Genomic DNA, 18,627 nt, shown 5'->3' with positions numbered 1-18,627 from the left:
TCCAGAAACCTCAGCAAACCATAAATCAACAAAGCTCTGCGGATTCAAGCCTCTAAAACACCAAAGAACTTCCACCACAAACCTTCGAAGACGAAGAACACACCAAGAACATGAAGAATGTACGAAGAACACAAAGAACAAAGAATTTCTAACAAGCTCATAGCCAGAGATTCATTGTGATTCCGTTTCAAGGGTCTTCAATCCATCCTTCAGCCAAATTGAAGAATATTTTGTGTTCGAGTCAAAATTACATTATTACAATTCCAATCAACAAGTCTTTCAAGAAGATCGAATTAGAGGATCACTCTTTTGTAATCACAGAGAATTGTACCACATATTCAATACAAATTCACATTTGTGAAACTATTTTACTTGTTTGATTTATTTCAAACTAAGAAATTTAGTCGTCTACAAATTCAAGCACGCCCAGTGGGACCTCTCTGCCTATCATTTCTTTCTCCTTCAAAAGAAAAGAAATTCAACATCATTTTGCTACCAGCTTCAATGGCCTCTAGCAAGAATTTCCGAAAATCAGTAGTTGATGCTTCCAGTGCTAATGATCATATCGGCCGAATCACTTGCAGTCGATCCAAAGCTCTTGATCGACTTCGACCCCAACCAACCAAAGAGGGCGAGCTTCATACTACCATCTCTCTAGACTTTCTTACAAATAGGAAAGCTACCACTAAGGATTCATCTATCTCGAAAGATTTGGAGATCAATAATGAATCATCCCCAACAAAAACCTTTTCTATCAACTCTTCACCCGTGATGAGAAACTTAAGGAATGAAGTACCTTTGACTCATCCTGTTTCATCATTTTCTCTATCATATCTAGAGATCATGCCAGTGATGATGACTAACACCTCTACCATGGAAGAAAAGATGGCTGAAATGGAACAAATGGTCATCCTTCTCACCAAAGCACTTGAAGAAAAGGACGTCAAAATCGCAACCCTAATGAACAAGCTGGAGGTACAAGATTCAGATGAATCAAGTCTTGGCCTTGAGCACCCACCTAACTTTACCTTGAAAGGAGAAAACGCTAGGGTTGATAAGGGAAAAGAAGGCGAAGGCACTTCTCAACACAGACATTCCACCTTAATGGCCTCGATATTTGTTCAACAATTGTAGGACATGATAACGAACACCATTCGAGCACAATATGCAGGTTCTTCTACGAGTTCTCTCATATATTCGAAGCCCTATACAAAGCACATCGATAATATAAGGATGCCAAATGGATATCAACCTCCCAAGTTCTTGCAATTTAATGGCAAAGGAAACCCTAAGCAACATGTTGCTCACTTTGTAAAAACCTGTGAGAATGCAAGGACTCAATGAGGCCTCTTTGTAAAGCAGTTTGTCCGTTCACTAAAAGGGAATGCCTTTGATTGGTATACAGACTTAGAACCCGAGTCAATTGATAGTTGGGAACAACTTGAAAGAGACTTTCTCAACCGATTCTACAGCACACGGCGCATGGTAAGCATGATGGAGCTTACCAATACCAAACAGTGGAAAGATGAGCCCGTCGTTGATTATATCAATCGGTGTCGTTCTTTGAGTCTAGATTGCAAGGATAGACTTTTTGAAATATCTGCTATAGAAATGTGCATCCAAGGCATGTATTGGAGACTTCTTTACATCTTTCAAGGGATAAAGTCCCGAACATTTGAAGAGTTGGCAACTCGTGTGCATGACATGGAATTGAGTATCTCTAGCCATGGAAATATGAAACCTCCTGTACTTGAGGAAAGGAAAGAAAGACGGGAAATAAGGAAAAATGATAGGAATGCAAAAATTAATATCAAAAACTCAATGAATATCTACCCTGCTCCAGTTAAAATTTTAACAAGAAATGAGAGGGCTAATGAGAAGAGGCCCGAGGGAGGCCAACAGCATGAGACTCGCTCATCACTTAAGGAATGGGAACAAAAGGTGTACCCTTTCCTAGATGTCGATATGCCTGAAATGCTAGAACAACTGCTCAAGTTGAAATTAATTGAATTGCCAGAATGTAAACGACCGGAAGAGATGGGAAAAGTTGATAATTCGAACTATTGTAAGTATCATTGCATCATAAGCCATCCAATCCAAAAATGCTTTGTTCTTAAAGAACTCATCATGAAGCTAGCTAAGGAAAGGAAAATCGGCTTGGATTTTAACGATGTTGCTCAGTCAAACCTTGCAACATTTGCTTGTGGTTTACCTAGTTGCATGTCTCCAACTACTAAGCGGGGGGCAAATACCACGCCCATCCAGTTTTATCTGGGCGGCTAGAAAAGTTTCCGGAATGGATTCTGAAACTCCACAGTTAGAATTGATTTAAACTGGTCAAAATTAATGGAAGATCCATTAAAGGTCCTTCAAGCTCTGCCTAATTTGATGCATCTTCATCTTCACGATGGATACGGGGGTGAGCAATTACATATTGAGGGAGAAGGCTTCCAGAAACTGAAGCTTCTAGGGCTTTATAATTTGGGAGGATTGAATAGGTTGACAATAGATGAGGGTGCCCTACCCCTTCTTGAAAATCTTCAAATCTTCAAATCTGAAAAGCCTCAAAAATCTGCAATTTGGTGAAATGCCGACCGAATTCGTTCTTAGTCTGCAACCAGATGAAGGCCCTGATTTTGGAAAAGTCAAGCATATTCCCTCTGTCACTTTCTGGTATAGGACTCGTGGAGAAAACTACGAAGTGCTTGGCGATTCAGAATTGTTGAAGCGTCTACAAAGGTGATTCGTGGAGGACCAAAGTGCCCACACCACTTTCAGAAAATTACAGGTACGTCCCCACCCAATTTTCCGTTAGACTATTACATATATGGTAAATTACCAAAGTCTCTCACACATACAATTACAGCCACCATTTTGTGTTACCAAACAGCTTCAACCCAGTATCTTTTAGCTCTGATAGAGATAAGATAACCATAAAATATTACGTTACAAAGAAAGAACAAAAACATCGTTTCTGTTTGGTATCACAACGAAAATTTTAGATTAAAGAAAACAGCTCAAATAGTTACTGTAATCTTTCAATCTTCCCTGTTTTTTCCTCTTTCTTATACTACTACTATTTCTAACTAAACTGTTTCTATTGCACCAATTAGCTTGAAACTAATAAATAATTTTACAAATATCATTGTGAGTAGAATGAAGTAATAATTGGACAACAAACATTACTCAAATTTCTAAATTTGTAGAAAATTCTTTTACTAATGTTATAATTCACATTACCAAGTTTTTGTTGTGATAGGAAAGACATTTGAGCTATCAAGTTTTACTTGCCTGCAAATTACAGTTGGTAAGCTTGCATTTCCCCCTTTCACATATTATATACCATTTTCCTTTTTACATTTTTATATTAAATTTTATTTATTATTTATATTGCTATTGTTCTTACTGTCAGGCTTCAAATGCCTATGATTTGAACATCAGTAGTTGTTTCTACCCTGCATTGCTGCCTTTGTTATTGTATTGTTGTAATTCTGTTATCTTTTTGGTATAAAAGCATTTGAACCTCTTGAACTCATGCTACTTAAAGAATGATGTTTTAGTTGAATTGTATTTGTTGTCATTAGAGTGGTTTAAGTACGCCAAGTGTTTGCTTCGTATGCTCACATGTAATGGCTTTAATGTGGCTTAAAAATCTATATAACTAGTCGCTAACCCGTGCGATGCACGGGAAAGCTGTTGATAATGACATGTCAATCAATTGACACAACTTCCCTAACATTAAAAAAAAAAAAAAAAAAAAAAAAAAAAAAAAAAAAAAAAAAATCAAGGTATAAATTATATACCAGAGCAATAAAATCTATCACATGCGATGAGATATCATGGTGACCAAATGCTTGAGATCATAATTTAGAAAATATAAGAATACTCCAATACAATTAATTACACATAAATTAAATTCCAAATATAATCACTCCAATTTCATCTCCCTCCCTCTCTCCCTCCCTCAACCCCATCATTCCATACTCATTCAAATATAATTCATACATTACATTAATCATTCAAATATAGTTCATACATTACATTAATCATTCTTGATGTCCAAGATGTATCTAAATTCTAACATTGCCAGTAAATAAAAATGCTACATCTCAATGGGATTGAAAAGGCAACACAATGCCAATTTACACAATTATTGAAATCATCACTTTCCACTATAGAGAGAGGGAGAGAGAGAGAGGTGGTTGTTGCGTTGCATCTCTTAAGAAGATTTTGCCTGAACATTTTTCCTTCTGATAAGTAATCAACCTGGAACAAAAAAGATGTACCACTTTTCAAAATATGCACATTTTGGAGATTAAAGAAAAAGAAAAATGAGAAAATGAGAATCTACCAATTAGGAACAGCTACCACATCAAATTCAGACCCAAATCCCACTGATGTAAAGTTGTTTTGTTTCATCAAGCTAATTTCTTCATTATCAACTGCTTTCGTTATATATTTTTTGTAACATAGACTTTTACCTATAATGAAAACATACAAACTTTTAAAATACCAAGACAAAGGAAACGGTACAATGGAATAAAAAAGTGAAGTTACAGACTTTAGATAAAATAAGACAGACATTAGTTATCTTATGATTGGAGGATCATTGTGATTAAAAAAGAACATAGACAATTATAGTGCAGTAAATGATCTATTTAATTGTTTCACACAGAATTTTTTTTTTTTTTTGACAAACTTAAGTCATAAATAAAAGGGATGAAGGAGTAAAGAAGAAGAAGAAGAATAATAGAAGGAAAGAAAGGCCAAATGAAATACTGAGTCTACATTCTGAATATTAAGGAATCAAAAGAGAGTTAGAAATGAGTCTCCTTCCATGGTCAATTCCAAGTTTGCAACTTAAGGTTTTTTTTTTTTTTTTTTTTTTTTTTTTTTTTTTTTTAATTTAAATGTGGAAGAGAGGTAATCATTCAAAAAATTCAAGAAAATTTAGTAAAATTTACATAAAAAAGGGCCCACTGTTCTTCCCAAAACGGTTTATTTCCACTGTCATGAAATTATTTTTTCTAGAAACCTAGATAGAATCCTTCCTATGACACATTAAATCCAACTGAACTAAATATACTTAAAGAGAACATGAAATTAAAACTCAAAAGAAGAATCAAAATTCAATGTTCTTCTTAAACCCCTGCCATTCACAAAAAGGTGAAATTAAATTGCTAAGACTAAGTCTATGTTCAATATCAACCCCACCATAAAATGCCCTATCAAATCAGCAAAAATCTAATGTAATGAGACTTTACAATTGTAGAATAACTATTCATTTCCAATAATACATTGAAAAACACCAAGTCACCTTTAAATCACACAAAAATTCATAATCACACCATGAAATAAATGATAATCAAAATCTAAAGCATTATTTCCTATCTTGAAACTAAGCTTGAGCATTATGGGTAAAAGTCAGTGGTCGCTTTATTGAATGATTTATTACCTCTTTTCCTTTTACTGCCTTCTCATTTTTTTTTATGGTGTAGGATGATCTGTTCTTCCTATTTGAGTCTCATCTTTTCCTCTAAACCTGTATGCAAATCAATTTATTTAGTAAAAAATGTTCATTGACACATCATTAACATATTGATAGATCTGGAACTCTTTATTAGCATCAAGCAAGCAACCACAACCCATATTAACATTTTTCACTAAGTCCATAATTTTGTTAAGAACCTGTAGTTCTTGACCAATTGGAGTGATGAAGTGTGTGAATTGTGAATTGTAATGGCTGATTCAAGTTTGCTTGGCCTCCTAAGAATTGGGGGGAAATATTAGAGAACAAAAGAAAGTAAACTTAGATTACTATTCTCCTGATATTCTTTCTTACAATCATTGCAGCCTTTTAAACTAAGTTGCAACTGAAACTGATTAACTAACTCCTAATCTATCACATGCTTTATAATACATTGAGCACATGCCTAATTAGTCAGGTCATCTATAACAGAATGTGACCTGCCAATAACTACCAAAACATCCTAGGACTTTATATCAATTCCTATTACGGTGCTAACAGCTACCAAGTATCACAATACAGCTAACACTAAGTACACCAGAAGCATAATGCATATAAGCATGTACAATAACAACAACAACGCACAAACAACACCAGCACTTAGGATATCAGCACAAAATAGCAATGTACACAGGTAGTAAGACCAGCAGATTGTAATACCTTTGACATGATACCCACTGAGAAAGTGTCAAACAGGGGCCAAAAAAAACCCCTTTCACAAACCTTTTCTTTTAAAGGAATAGGTAATAGGTCATACATAATCAATGGATTTCTAGCAAACTATGATGAACTAAACTACTAAGGTCAAAAAGTAAATTCCCACAAGCAATGAATCAAAGGACAGTAACACAAGTATTAAGTGGTTAAACAAAGAGTAGAATCACTCACCAAGAAGATTAGGATTCATGCTATAGCCGTAGATTTTCTAGGCCCTATTCCTTATGCAATACAAAAAAAATTCTAAACCAACTGAAATTATCTTCTAAAATTATATACCATATGGATAAAACCAAGTCCAAGTTCAATATCAATCTCACAACCAATGGTCAAACAATCAATAAAAATTTCCAAGTTATGACGACACATTCACATACACAGTTTATAATGAATTAGAGAATGAAATTAAAGTTAATATGATCTCACTGACTACAGTAAATCTTGTGCAGTCCAGGAATTATAAAAGTACACAAACACATATTGAGCTGTTTGCAAAGGCAATTGAATATAAAAGAAGCTGGCCAAGAATGCTTAACACCCAAATATCAAAAGAATGAATATTAGACAATCTTAAGCTAAACTATGTTTTTTCAATTAGATGAATGCGATAGTAATAATTACAAAGAAAGAGAGGTACAGAAATATATTCTCCAAGAGCAAAAAGAAAATGAAAATCATAACAACCTTAGGAAAAATTAAAGCGCAGCTCTCTTCTTAATGAAAATATAATGGTATGAGCCTAAGAAGGGACAGTCATGAATAATTTTACATGATAAGCTTCAACTTGAAAATGTAGAAAATAACACTATTACTAATTAGCCAAAATCTATTTGGCCTTCATATCAACTTCGTGTAATGTTCTATATATAATTAGAGGGTAACATACTTTACAAAAGTATTTTATATAGACAATTCAGAACTCTTTAGCAAGCTTTAACCAAAACCTCCATCATTATGAAAACAACGGGCATATTACAGATATTTAAATGAATTTTAAGTTTGGTGATACAAAGAAATTCAATACAAATTTTGCAAATTTTAAAACCAATTTCCACTTATGGCTTGAATGAAACTTACAAAATACGCATTGTATTTGAGCAAAGTAAATTAGACAAACAAACTCTTGAGAACCTTATAAGGGAAAGCACAAACACAAGCATCAAATTCTTTAATTTATTTTTGTCATCAACAATAGGTTCTTAGGTTCCAAAATTAAGACTTAGCTTTGTTTTTATATCACCAAAGCAAACATGGTGTAATTTGGAAAATTGACTAAAGTTGTCTAAATCGAAACATACAATGGAAAAACAAAATTTCTATTAAATTAGTGTGAATTTCTATTTCTATGCCTATGATCTTAATTATTAGGAAATTAAAACAACTATTCGATGACACCAAATCCATACTATATATAATCCTTTTCTACTTGGGTTGTGAGGAAAATTCATTGTACCATTCAATTAAACATCTTCAAAAAACAATGGAAAAAGGGGCAAGCATTTAATAAAACAATTAGCCAACAGCAACATAAATCTATAATATAAAGAGCTAGAATTTCCCACTCCAATATAATTGAAGAAAGAAAACCTTGGATTTGAAGTGCGACTGCTGGTCAGCCTTGCAGGTCGTCAAGAATTCTGGCTTCTTCATCATTGTACCAGGTTCCTCTCCTTGGTTTGTCAGATGGAGAGTAAGGCGAGCTCTGAGAGGTAAAGACGATGGGTTACCAGGTTCCTTTCCTTGGTTTGTCAGATGGAGAGTAAGGCGAGCTCTGAGAGGTAAAGACGATGGGTCAATCGTTTCCCGACGTATCTGATTGCTCTTCCTTCTTTCTCATCCTAAGTTTTGGATTTTGATTTTGGGGGAAGGAGAAGGATTTGATTTTTGGAGAGAAAGAGGGTTTCTGAGGAGAGAGAAGAAGGTTTTGGATGAGTATACTTGAGGGCTGAAGAGATAATCAAACGGTGGGACCGACAAATATAGAACTGGAGAAGGGTGGCGCCGGAGAAGGTGGAGCCGTTGAGCTGCGATTTGCGTGTGGAGAAACGGCAGAGCTTGGGAAGGTAGAACGTGTTAAAGGCTTAGGGTTCCTCTGTGATTTTGCGTTTAAGTTTTTTTTTTTTTTTTTTTTTTTGAGAAACTTGCGTTTAAGTATTTTTTTGCGTTTTAGAAAAGTGTTTTATTTTTTTGGTTTATGATTTTTTTTTTTTTAATGTTGAGCTGACGTGGAAAATTGTGGAAGTTTCAAAAGCTTCGGTTTTATATATATATATAGATGACATTTGCTATGCTTTGTGAAAGTGTAAACTATATGTAAAAGTGTATGACATATGAACTATCAAAAAACATATGTATGCATTTTCTTTATTCATGCAAAGAAAAAACAAAATAGAAAACTGCTACGAACAAAAAGGTTTATATGTGCAGATTGGGGAGTGTCCTCTACTACCTCTAAAGGCTAATATGTTGTATTTGGTGTGGTGCTGCCATTTCTGTTTTGTGTTGTTTTCACTGTTGTTGTATTGCTGCCTAGTTCATTGCAGGTTCTGTTTTTGATATTTGGTAAATGTTTGCTGTGTTGATTCTGTTTTTGCTTCTTATTTTGAACCTCTTGAATTGTGATTCTTGTTTCAAAAAATTTAAATCACTCATCTAAATAAAAAACAAACTATAAAATTTTGCCATATGCACTGTTCATAGTGATAAAAACTTTAGTCCACATCTAATCAATAAATTCAACACAAGTTCAATTAGTATCAAACACTATGGATTCAGATATAATGTGTCTCCCAAAAGGCCTTATTATCTTACAACCTGATTTTTGGCAACGAAATCCAAATCTTACATTCCAAATCCTGGAGTCTGATAAACTATATCTTCCTTGTTTCTTCTCAAAACTTGTCAATGGATGAGTTCATAAATTAGCTTGTCATTGCCACTGCAGGGTCCTACTTGGAATTTATTTTTATCCTTACCAAAAAAGTGAAATTTAATGTTGTTGTGCTGAAATTTACTTAATGCAGTCAACATCTTGACAGCTAACAGTATCTTTGCAAATTTCTAATCCATGTTGTTTCCTTTCATGAGGTATTTACCAAATGATTAAATTTTGGATGTTTTCCTTTGTTCTTCTTGGCCATGAAAGTGTAAATGCTAATGAATGGAAGTGTGACAAAGAATACACACACACACACACATATATATATATATATATATATATGTTTGTATGTATGTATGTATGTATGTATAGATAACATTATAATAAGGCACAATTGGATTTTCTTACAAGAAATTTGTAGGTGAGCACCTACTCATCTATATATATATATATAAAACCGAAGCCTCTGCTGATACCACAATTTTCCACGTCAGCACAACACAATATTAAAAACAATATTAAAAAATAGAATTAAAAACAATATTTTATTTTTCTCTCCAAAAACAATATTAAAAAATAAAATTAAAAACAATATTTTATTTTTCTCTCCAAAACAAAACCCTATAACTCAGCACGCAGACTCTCTCTATGATCTTTCAACGCCGATAACTCTCTTCAACCAAAGGACCTAAACCTTCGATCTCTCTGACCCTGCTTTCACACCCAAACACAACAATGGCGTGAACACTCTTATTATCTACGTAAGTAGCACAGTTTTCCCAAACCTTCGATTTTTTAATTGTGGGTTTTGTTCTGTGTTTTTTAATTGTGGGTTTTGTTCTGTGTAGGCCTTTGTTTGTTTCTTAGGAAAGTTTTATTCAGTTTTAGTTTTATTTTTCATCACAGGTTTTTTTGTGTCTTCTGCTATCATCGATGTTTAGATCCTTTCAGTTGCTGTCGTTTCTGAAAAACCAAAGGCAGGGTATTTAACGCAAGGTGAGATTTTTATTCTCTTATTAGAGAGAGATTCTCTGTTTTTTTTTTTTTTTTTAAAAACCTAAATCGTTCATAGCTAAACCTGCGAATTTCATAAGATTTTTTTTTTTAGTTGCATTCTATTTGTTCTGGTGGTAAGCCCCATAAAAAATTTCCACCTCTTTTTTATTATTTATTTATTTATTTCGAATTCTTTGTTGATTTGATTTTCCTAACAGCAACAACGACCAAAGGACCTAAACCTTCAATCTCTCTGACCCTGCTTTCACACCTAAACACAACAGTGGCGTGAACACTCTTATTATCTACGTAAGTAGCACAATTTTCCTAAACCTTCGATTTTTTAATTGTGGGTTTTGTTCTGTGTAGGCCTTTGTCTTAAAACTTTCTTAGGAAAGTTTTATTTTTCATCACAAGTTTTTTTTTTTTTTTTTTTTTTTTTTGTGTCTTCTGCTATCATCGATGTTTAGATCCTTTCAGTTGCTGTCCTTTCTGAAAAACCAAAGGCAGGGTATATAATGCAAGGTGAGATTTTTATTCTCTTATTAGAGAGAGATTCTCTGTTTTTTTTTTTTAACCTAAATCATTCATAGCTAAACCTGCAAATTTCATAAGATTTGTATTTTTAGTTGCATTCTATTTGTTGTGGTGGTTTCATCATCAAAGAATTGGTTAGGACTTATTAGATCCTATAAGGTAAAAGCAAACCTACTTACAGGGCTTATCTAGATTAGGCTTTTGCTCTAACAACACCAAGCAGTCCTTTATTTCTGAGGATTCTTCTGAGAGGGGCATTCCATCAGCTGTGTCAAAGGCTGTTTTATGGTCTCATGTTAGCACATTCACATTAGTGTCAGGAAGCAATAACAGCTCATTCACTATTTGCAAGAAATAATGTGTCACAATTGCTGCATTTTAACCGAATGCTTTTGCAAATTGGGATTGGACTCTCTTCAAAAGCACTCTCTTTCCATTGCTATTATATTATCATTTGGGATTCCAAAAAATATGCACCAAGTGTTTGATAAAATGTGTGTAAGTACCCTCTCTTGGTGTTGGTCTATGTGGGTAACTTTTTTACTCTTTTTCTTTTATGTTTTTAGGTTGTAGTTGAATTGCTGTGGTAAATTCAAATTTTGATAGCTTAGTTACATATATATATATATATATATAGTTTAGTTATTATTCTCAACTTTATTTCCATCATCTACAAGGGTCTTTGGTTTGAATTTGTTTGTATTTGTTGTTGATTGATGCCCTATATGTAAATCAAAATAAAATAATCTTTTTGGTTGAATTTTTTTTCCCTATATTATGCCAAAATCACCTTCTCAATTTTTTTTGCTATATTATTTTGTTGTGGATGTAACTAACAAATATTTTTGTTACATGCACCACACAAATTGTTTGATAAAATATGTAAGTGTATTGTTCTTTCCACAATTTGATTTTGTACAATGTCCTTTTTTCAAGTTTAATAAGTGGACATATACACTCAATGTTTACTCAAACTTGCCTATGCCTTGCATAAAAAAGGTATAATACTCCCTTTTTTAATATTTTTTTTTCTTTTTTTGCACTATCTCTACAAGACTATGGTTTCTCCCAATGACTACTCTATTTTATGAAATTCGAATAAAAAACAGAAAAATAAATTACATAATCATAGACAATAATTAAACATATGAAGTTGTTGAATAGCATATTGAACTCAAGCTCTCGCTTGAAGGACGATATGATATTCTTTTTCTTTTAATTTGATAGTAGTTTGCCATTTCATCATATCTTGAATCTCTAGAATGATATATCTCTTTCCAATTTACAATAGAGTATAATATGCAAGGTTTAGAGAATGTATAACAACTCATTTATTGTAGCTTATGAATTTATAGGAGAAAGATGGTTTTCGATTGGCCACGAACTGGAGGAATTATACTACTCACCAGTGGCATGGAATCTCTTAATTTGTCATATTTATTCCATTGATTCTTTTTGTAACAAAAAGGAATATCATATCAAGCCAGCTTTAGCTTACAATTTATATATATATATATATAACAATATAACCTTAGTGCACAAAGTTCAAGGCCCTAAAGGTATGAAGTTAGAGGTTGATTTTAACTTTGTACTAGGGTTGAACAAAGCACCCTAATTTCTCATATTGGTGTAATGATTTAAGAGATTTGAACTTTTTATAGGGATTTGAACTTATATAAATACTCCTATATTATTTAACATTCTTCAAGAAAACAAAAAAAGGAAACACAATATATCTTTAGATTTGAGTTTTAGTAGTTTTCCCGTACATCGCACGGGTTTGCGACTAGTAGTAAAAAATAGGAGAACATGAATATAAAACCGCTATGCCACTGTTTTAATCCCCATGTTAAATAGAGGGCTACTGAGCTTGGAGTGAGTCACTGATTTAAATAGGGACCTCCACAGTGCAGGTCGGAACTATGTTGTGTTGACACATAGTTAATTATGTGTATGACACAATCAATACTTGATTGTCCCCTGCATACCTGCCTTCATTACTGTATTGCTATAATAATGTTTTTGTTTTACTGTATGAAGCATATGAAACTCTTGAGAACGATATGCAAAAGGGTGATGCTCTAGTTAAATTGTTATTAGTTTGAGGTGTTGATTGCATTGCTAGTGTTGCCTTCAAAAATAACATATCTTGGTTTTTGTAAAGAGTTTCCTGAGCTTCAATATATAGAGTTATTACAAGAAACTTGGAACTCTGCTCAAATAAAATCTCCATTATAATCTCAACAACACACTACTGCAGAAACTAGATCATGATGGGTTGCAGCATCAAAATTCACTTTGGCCCAAACTGATTAAGGTGGAATACAGCAGTTAATTTTATCTGATGTGAGCATCTTAATTTTTCATATGCTAACTGAAGCTTTTGTTTATAAGCTGGGCAGCTTCTCTAGGGTCAGGGTTTACATTTTCAAACAAGATTTTGGTTTCTGATTCACCACATTCTATCAAAAGAGATTCCTACAAAGCATAAATTTCTCTTCTTCTGGATTGATTTGAAAATGCCTAATAGGAAAAGTATTTTTTATCTACTTATAAATAGGCTGAGAACTAACGGATGCAAAATTCAAAGACCTTATGGTATAAGATCATGTTATAATAGTGAAGGAGCACTGACAAGGAAAAAAAAGGAAAAGAAGAAGACAGAAAAGACATTTGAGTGTCTTTTAAACCCCATTTGATGCTGAAAAAAAATTGGTAGGTTGGATGTCCCATGCTTTTCCCTAGAACAATAATTTGAGCCTTTCATGAGTTTTTTTTGCTTCCACTAGTGTTTCCATTCAAGCTTGTTTAGGGCCTGTGTCTGCTAGCGGAGGCTTAGATTTAATTGATTAACTTCCACAGTTGTGAGAGGCTCATAACAATTTATCCTGAGTAATGAAGGGGGAGAGGTGAATTCTCCTAAGAGATTGGTGTGTTTTTAAAATCCCATTACTGCCTGTCAGGTTGCATGAGGTCCCCTACATATACCTTTTCACAGCCAAAAGCACGATTTTGGTTTAAAGGCTTTTGAAAAACAAACTTCCTTTAGATATTTAGCTTTAACCAAAGACACCCCCTTTCCACTATGAAATTTCTAAGACAAGCATCAATGGCTTTGCAAATAGATTTAGGAAGAGCTATAGTTGTCATCTGGGAAAAGAAAAGGGTGTCATAGGGTACATTGGCATGTATGAAAGAATTAATCCCAGTAGATTAATTCTTCTGGCCTGTGTTAATACCTTAGCATCCCCGACCCAAGTTCTTGCTTAAATCCTTTTTACCACATTAATAATAAAAAATAATTTAAAGAGAACTGCATTTTATTTATACTAAAGAATATAGGGAATCCTAGGTACTTAGCTTCAGGTTCAGCCATTTTGAAACCACTGCTGGCAAATAAGCTTCTTTTATCTCTGAAACGGGCTGATGATGACTGGATTAACTGTTTGAACATACCAAGCTTGATAGATTGCCAGACAGTTCATGATAGCTGACTAAATAATGTAATTTGACATTGGTTAAATTAGTATTAGCCAGACAGTTGGAAAGCTATTACTCTTCTCGTTTCATTTATTGTGATAGGTGAGAATTTTTTTTTTTTTAATAATTTTGGTAATGCATATTACTGCTTGTTTGAATTCTCCCCAGATGTTTTATTCAAATACTATTTGTAAGCACAGAGAAATTCCAGCCACGTCAAGTGTTTCAATTCATGGACACATGTAAATGTAATGGCAATGGTACACAATGAAAAATAATAATAATAAAAAAATAAAATAAAATTCACAGAACAATATCCTCTTTATCTCTATTTACAGAGTAACATGAAATTTAAAATTTATGATAACATGACACTCAGATATATTTTTATATTTATAATATTTAATTTGAACAATAGAATGGATCTATTTTAAATTAATGGACTTAGTTGGTGGGATAAAGTTAACAGACCTGAGAAAATAAGCCTAGCATTGGTCTTTATTTAGCTAAACCCAGAAACGTTGCTTTCATGGCCAAGTTGTGTTAGGGACTACAAAAATGCAAATATGTTCTTTGGGCCTTTGTTATTAAAGATAAAAATACGTTCAAGAAGTCTAAGGCAGGGAGTGTTTAAAGTTAATGGGTTGAACTTCTAGATGGGCCTTAAACAATAATGGGCCCTTTTTAATAAGGGATATTAAATGGGCAATGAGGAATGACTCATTCGTGAACTTTTGGGTTAACTCTTTGGGCTTTGGATCAGCCTATTAGGATTTATATTGAACCTTGTCGCTGATAGTGCCTCTATATAGAACTTTTTATTTATTTTTATTTTTGAGAAAAGCAATATAGAAAATTAGTTATACTTCAAGTATTGTATTTTTCTTATGACAACTTGTCTCCCACAATAGTATTCTAGCGAGACATATCCCATCCCGAAAGGGATGCAAGTCCCCAATGTTTGTGCAATTCCAATAAAAAAAAATAATGGAAAAAATTAACAAATACTCTAAGAGTATTGGTTTATGAAATATTTTTAAAAACTTTTAATGGAAACAGAAAAAAAGTAATTGATTTTTTTTTTTTTTTTTTTACAGTTTTTTTATATTTACCATAAAAGTGGTATTAAAACTTTTCTAAAATGGTCATTAACAAATGTTATAAGAGCACCCATTAACAAGAACTAAAAACAATTAACTAGAGTATTAGGAGTTAGGAGATTTGTATAGCTATTCATTTGTTAGCATGAGAATTTAATAAGGTTCACATTAATTGATTCTATTTGGCCCAAAGATCAATTTATTCTAATTGGACCCTATCTTATTTCTATTATTAATGTTTAAACTAATCTAATCATGAATCATGATAACATTATTAATTTCTAATCCTTTTAATAGTATATCAATTTCTACAATATTGTAGCGACCTTTTTGTTTTTTTCTTATTTGTCCCTTTTCCTCTTATTGTAGTCAGCATCGGGGCAGGTAGAGAAGCTTAAGCAACTTGCATGAAGGAATATTGTAACCAATTTATCTAAGATAATGACCTCCCAACTAGGGATGACCATGGGTAGGGTATAGATCAGGTATACCCATACCCAACCCGAAAATTTTACCCATGGATATCCGATTATCAATACCCGTTAATATCCATACCCAAATCTTACCTAAATATATTATCCATGGATATCCATGCCCTACTCGAAACCCATTTATTTATTTTTTTTAAATTCAAAAAATTATAACATAAAAACTAACCAATCTTAAAAAAGAAAAAACTAATCAATAAAAAAAATTTATTGATTAGTTTGTATTTGCTTCTTTCTTCTTCTTCTTCCTTTTTTTTTTTTTTTTTTTTTGGAGATAGAGATAGAAATTTTATTAGATTAAAAAAAAAAAAAATAAAGAAGCAACATTTTCCTCTACCTCTTCAATTGTTTGTCAAGCAAACGGCAACTCCTAAAATAAATTTTACAAAATCAAGGTCAATGTAACAGTAATAAAAGTCACTTTCAGGCTTTTCAAGATATACAGTGACAACCATCGTCCCAAAGAGAAGACCAAGGATTTGAAGATCAATTGCATCATATGCTTGATCTACAGTTATGACTTGAAATATGACCATTAGCATGCCCCCCAGGAGGGACCCTGCAGTCCTCCCAACCGGTAGAAAAGGAACAGTTGGGAAAACTGCCAATACCCAGAAGATTGCAAAAGCAATTGAGCCTAGAACCACTTTTACAGAAGAAGCCAAAGTCATTTTTACTACTCAGCAAGAGAAAATCTTGTTGTTATACTATTCCAAGTGCTCTATGTTAATGAAATTCCCTAGCTGATGCCATATTATTCAACATGCAAGAAAAGAAATACCCTGGTTAGAAAAAAGTAAGCGTATAACAAGTGCTAGGAAGATAAGCAAGTAAAGTTGTTGCAGTTATTAATAGATTATAAGGCATAATAAAGTAACAAAACATTCTAAATCAAGAAATGTAAGGGATTGGGGAGTTCAACTAATACTAACTAACAATATAGAGTCTCTTTTTTTTTCCTTCTTTGTTCTTATCTTTCTAGAACTTCTTAAGAATTCAAATAGAAAGTAGAATCTAGCCAAATATGATACTTTGTATCTATTGCAATTCCCATAAATATTGAGATTAACAGAAGGAATTATTCGACTATTTTCAAGAAATGTCACTTCCATAACCATCTCAGTAAAGATCAAAAGCTAAACAGAGTATTCAAATCAAGCAAAAAACATCAAAGAAACTACAAGAAATAGAGAGAAATAGAGAGAATTTTTTGAGTAAGAGAGAAAATTCTTATTGCTTCTATGGGTCCACTTAGAGAGGCTCTTAGACAAGGCATAGTGAAGGATGCTTCTATGAAAAACCTAGTGAAGGATGCTTCTATGGGTCCACTCAGGATGCTTCTATACCATTCAACCCCAAAAAGTTTACCATTATGGCATTCCACTTAGACTTTCATTACTAGAAAGAGCTCTTAAAAAAAAGCAGCAGAGAATACACAAACACACACACTGATACAACACAATAAACACATAAACAGAATATTCACAATACCTAAATATTGTTTGATATTCACATACACAAACACAAATCATTTCATGAAAATCTTACAATTACGCCTCTCTCTACTTAGCATATCATTCTAACTCTACCTAAACTAAAGTACCAGTTTCCAAACATAGACCAAAATCAAGGATAATAATACCTATCCATTAGTTTGAAAGCTCCATGGCATGACTTTCCTCCAGTTCATCTTCTTCATAATCATCAAGAACGTTTTGAATGGTAGCATCTTTTAATACACTTTTAAGTTCGCTCCATAACCAATTCTGCCCACACATTAATGCTTCTAAGGTATCATGATGAAGACGGCTACGATGTGGACTCAACAATCTCCCACTAGTGCTAAAAGCCGACTCTAAGGCAACTGTTGTCATAGGAATAGCCAAAATATCCCTTGTAATGCGTTGCAAGGTAGGATACTTACTAGCATTACGCTTCCACCAACCCAAAACATCAAATTGTTCAGTTCTAGGTGCCACTTTCTCACTAGTATAAAGTTCAAACTCCGATATAATATCCCTACTCCTTTGGCCTATGTTAGTAGTCGCATTACTAACAAACAAATCATAGTCCCTCATTGTATCATCATGTTCATGTGCAGCACTTTATGTAGATGTAGAAGATGAAGGTTGAGAATAAATGACTCCTCTATCAATGTTTTCTAAGTCATATTCCGCAAACAACTCAAAAAGAGGGTTCTTAACCTTGTCAATTTCTTCATTAGGCTTACTACCATACATTTTATTAAAGGTCAATAACATCAATTTATATCTTGGATCTAAAACAATAGCCAAACTCATGATATCATGAACGTCACTCCAATATTTATCAAACTTAGCTAACATCTTTGTTGCCATTTTCTTAACCAAATCATCTTCACTTGAAAGCCACTGATTTAATTCCAACTTCAACCGAAAGACTAAAGGAAAATAATGATTAGCTGTAGGGTAGGCAGTACCAGAAAGCAACTCAGTAACATTATGAAAGTAACCCAACTTCTCACAAACAATTTGTGCTACCTCCCAATCCCTATTAGTTGGAGCAGACTAATATTGAGGCTCACAACACAGTAAACGTGGAAAAACATCTTTATAAATCAAGGCAGTTGAAAGCATCAAATATGTAGAGTTCCAACAAGTCCTACAATCAAGTACTAATTCCTTAGTACTTGCAATATGTGATTGGCAAGATATTTTTTCAAAAATTTATGTTCTTTTTGGTGATTGTGTCCAAAAATATAAACTACTTCGAACCTTCTCAATACCATCACCAATTACATTCAAACCCTCTTGAACAACCAAATTCAGAATATGTGCTACACAACGCACATGCAACAATTTTCCACCTAAAATAAGTGAACTAGCTTGAAGCTTATCTGAAACAAGTTTCATCATGCCATCATTG

The 18,627-nt window shown here is 33.2% G+C and overlaps 3 long non-coding RNA genes across 4 annotated transcripts; 2 read left to right on the top strand and 1 right to left on the bottom strand.

Annotated features, from left to right (window-relative positions):
- Positions 1-2,701: 2,701 nt before the first annotated feature.
- LOC126697936 (uncharacterized) lies at positions 2,702-3,431 on the top strand. Its single transcript, XR_007646312.1, has 3 exons — positions 2,702-2,788; positions 3,260-3,307; positions 3,413-3,431. It is a non-coding gene; the product is annotated as an uncharacterized LOC126697936 (long non-coding RNA).
- A 556-nt stretch (positions 3,432-3,987) lies between these two features.
- LOC126694243 (uncharacterized) lies at positions 3,988-8,389 on the bottom strand. 2 transcript variants are annotated; one of them, XR_007645690.1, is made up of 4 exons: positions 7,832-8,389; positions 5,456-5,542; positions 4,352-4,481; positions 3,988-4,266 (listed from the first exon to the last, which is right to left on the bottom strand). It is a non-coding gene; the product is annotated as an uncharacterized LOC126694243 (long non-coding RNA). The 2 variants fall into 2 exon arrangements; XR_007645691.1 differs by lacking the exon at positions 5,456-5,542 and having other exon boundaries at positions 7,832-8,380.
- A 1,353-nt stretch (positions 8,390-9,742) lies between these two features.
- LOC126694242 (uncharacterized) lies at positions 9,743-12,755 on the top strand. Its single transcript, XR_007645689.1, has 5 exons — positions 9,743-9,883; positions 10,029-10,118; positions 10,337-10,427; positions 10,488-10,643; positions 12,011-12,755. It is a non-coding gene; the product is annotated as an uncharacterized LOC126694242 (long non-coding RNA).
- Positions 12,756-18,627: the final 5,872 nt, after the last annotated feature.

Source organism: Quercus robur, chromosome 8 (genome assembly GCF_932294415.1).
Source record: "Quercus robur chromosome 8, dhQueRobu3.1, whole genome shotgun sequence".
Taxonomy (NCBI): domain Eukaryota; kingdom Viridiplantae; phylum Streptophyta; class Magnoliopsida; order Fagales; family Fagaceae; genus Quercus; species Quercus robur.
Note: the sequence above shows the minus strand (reverse complement) of the source record. Positions and strands in the feature narration are given on the sequence as shown.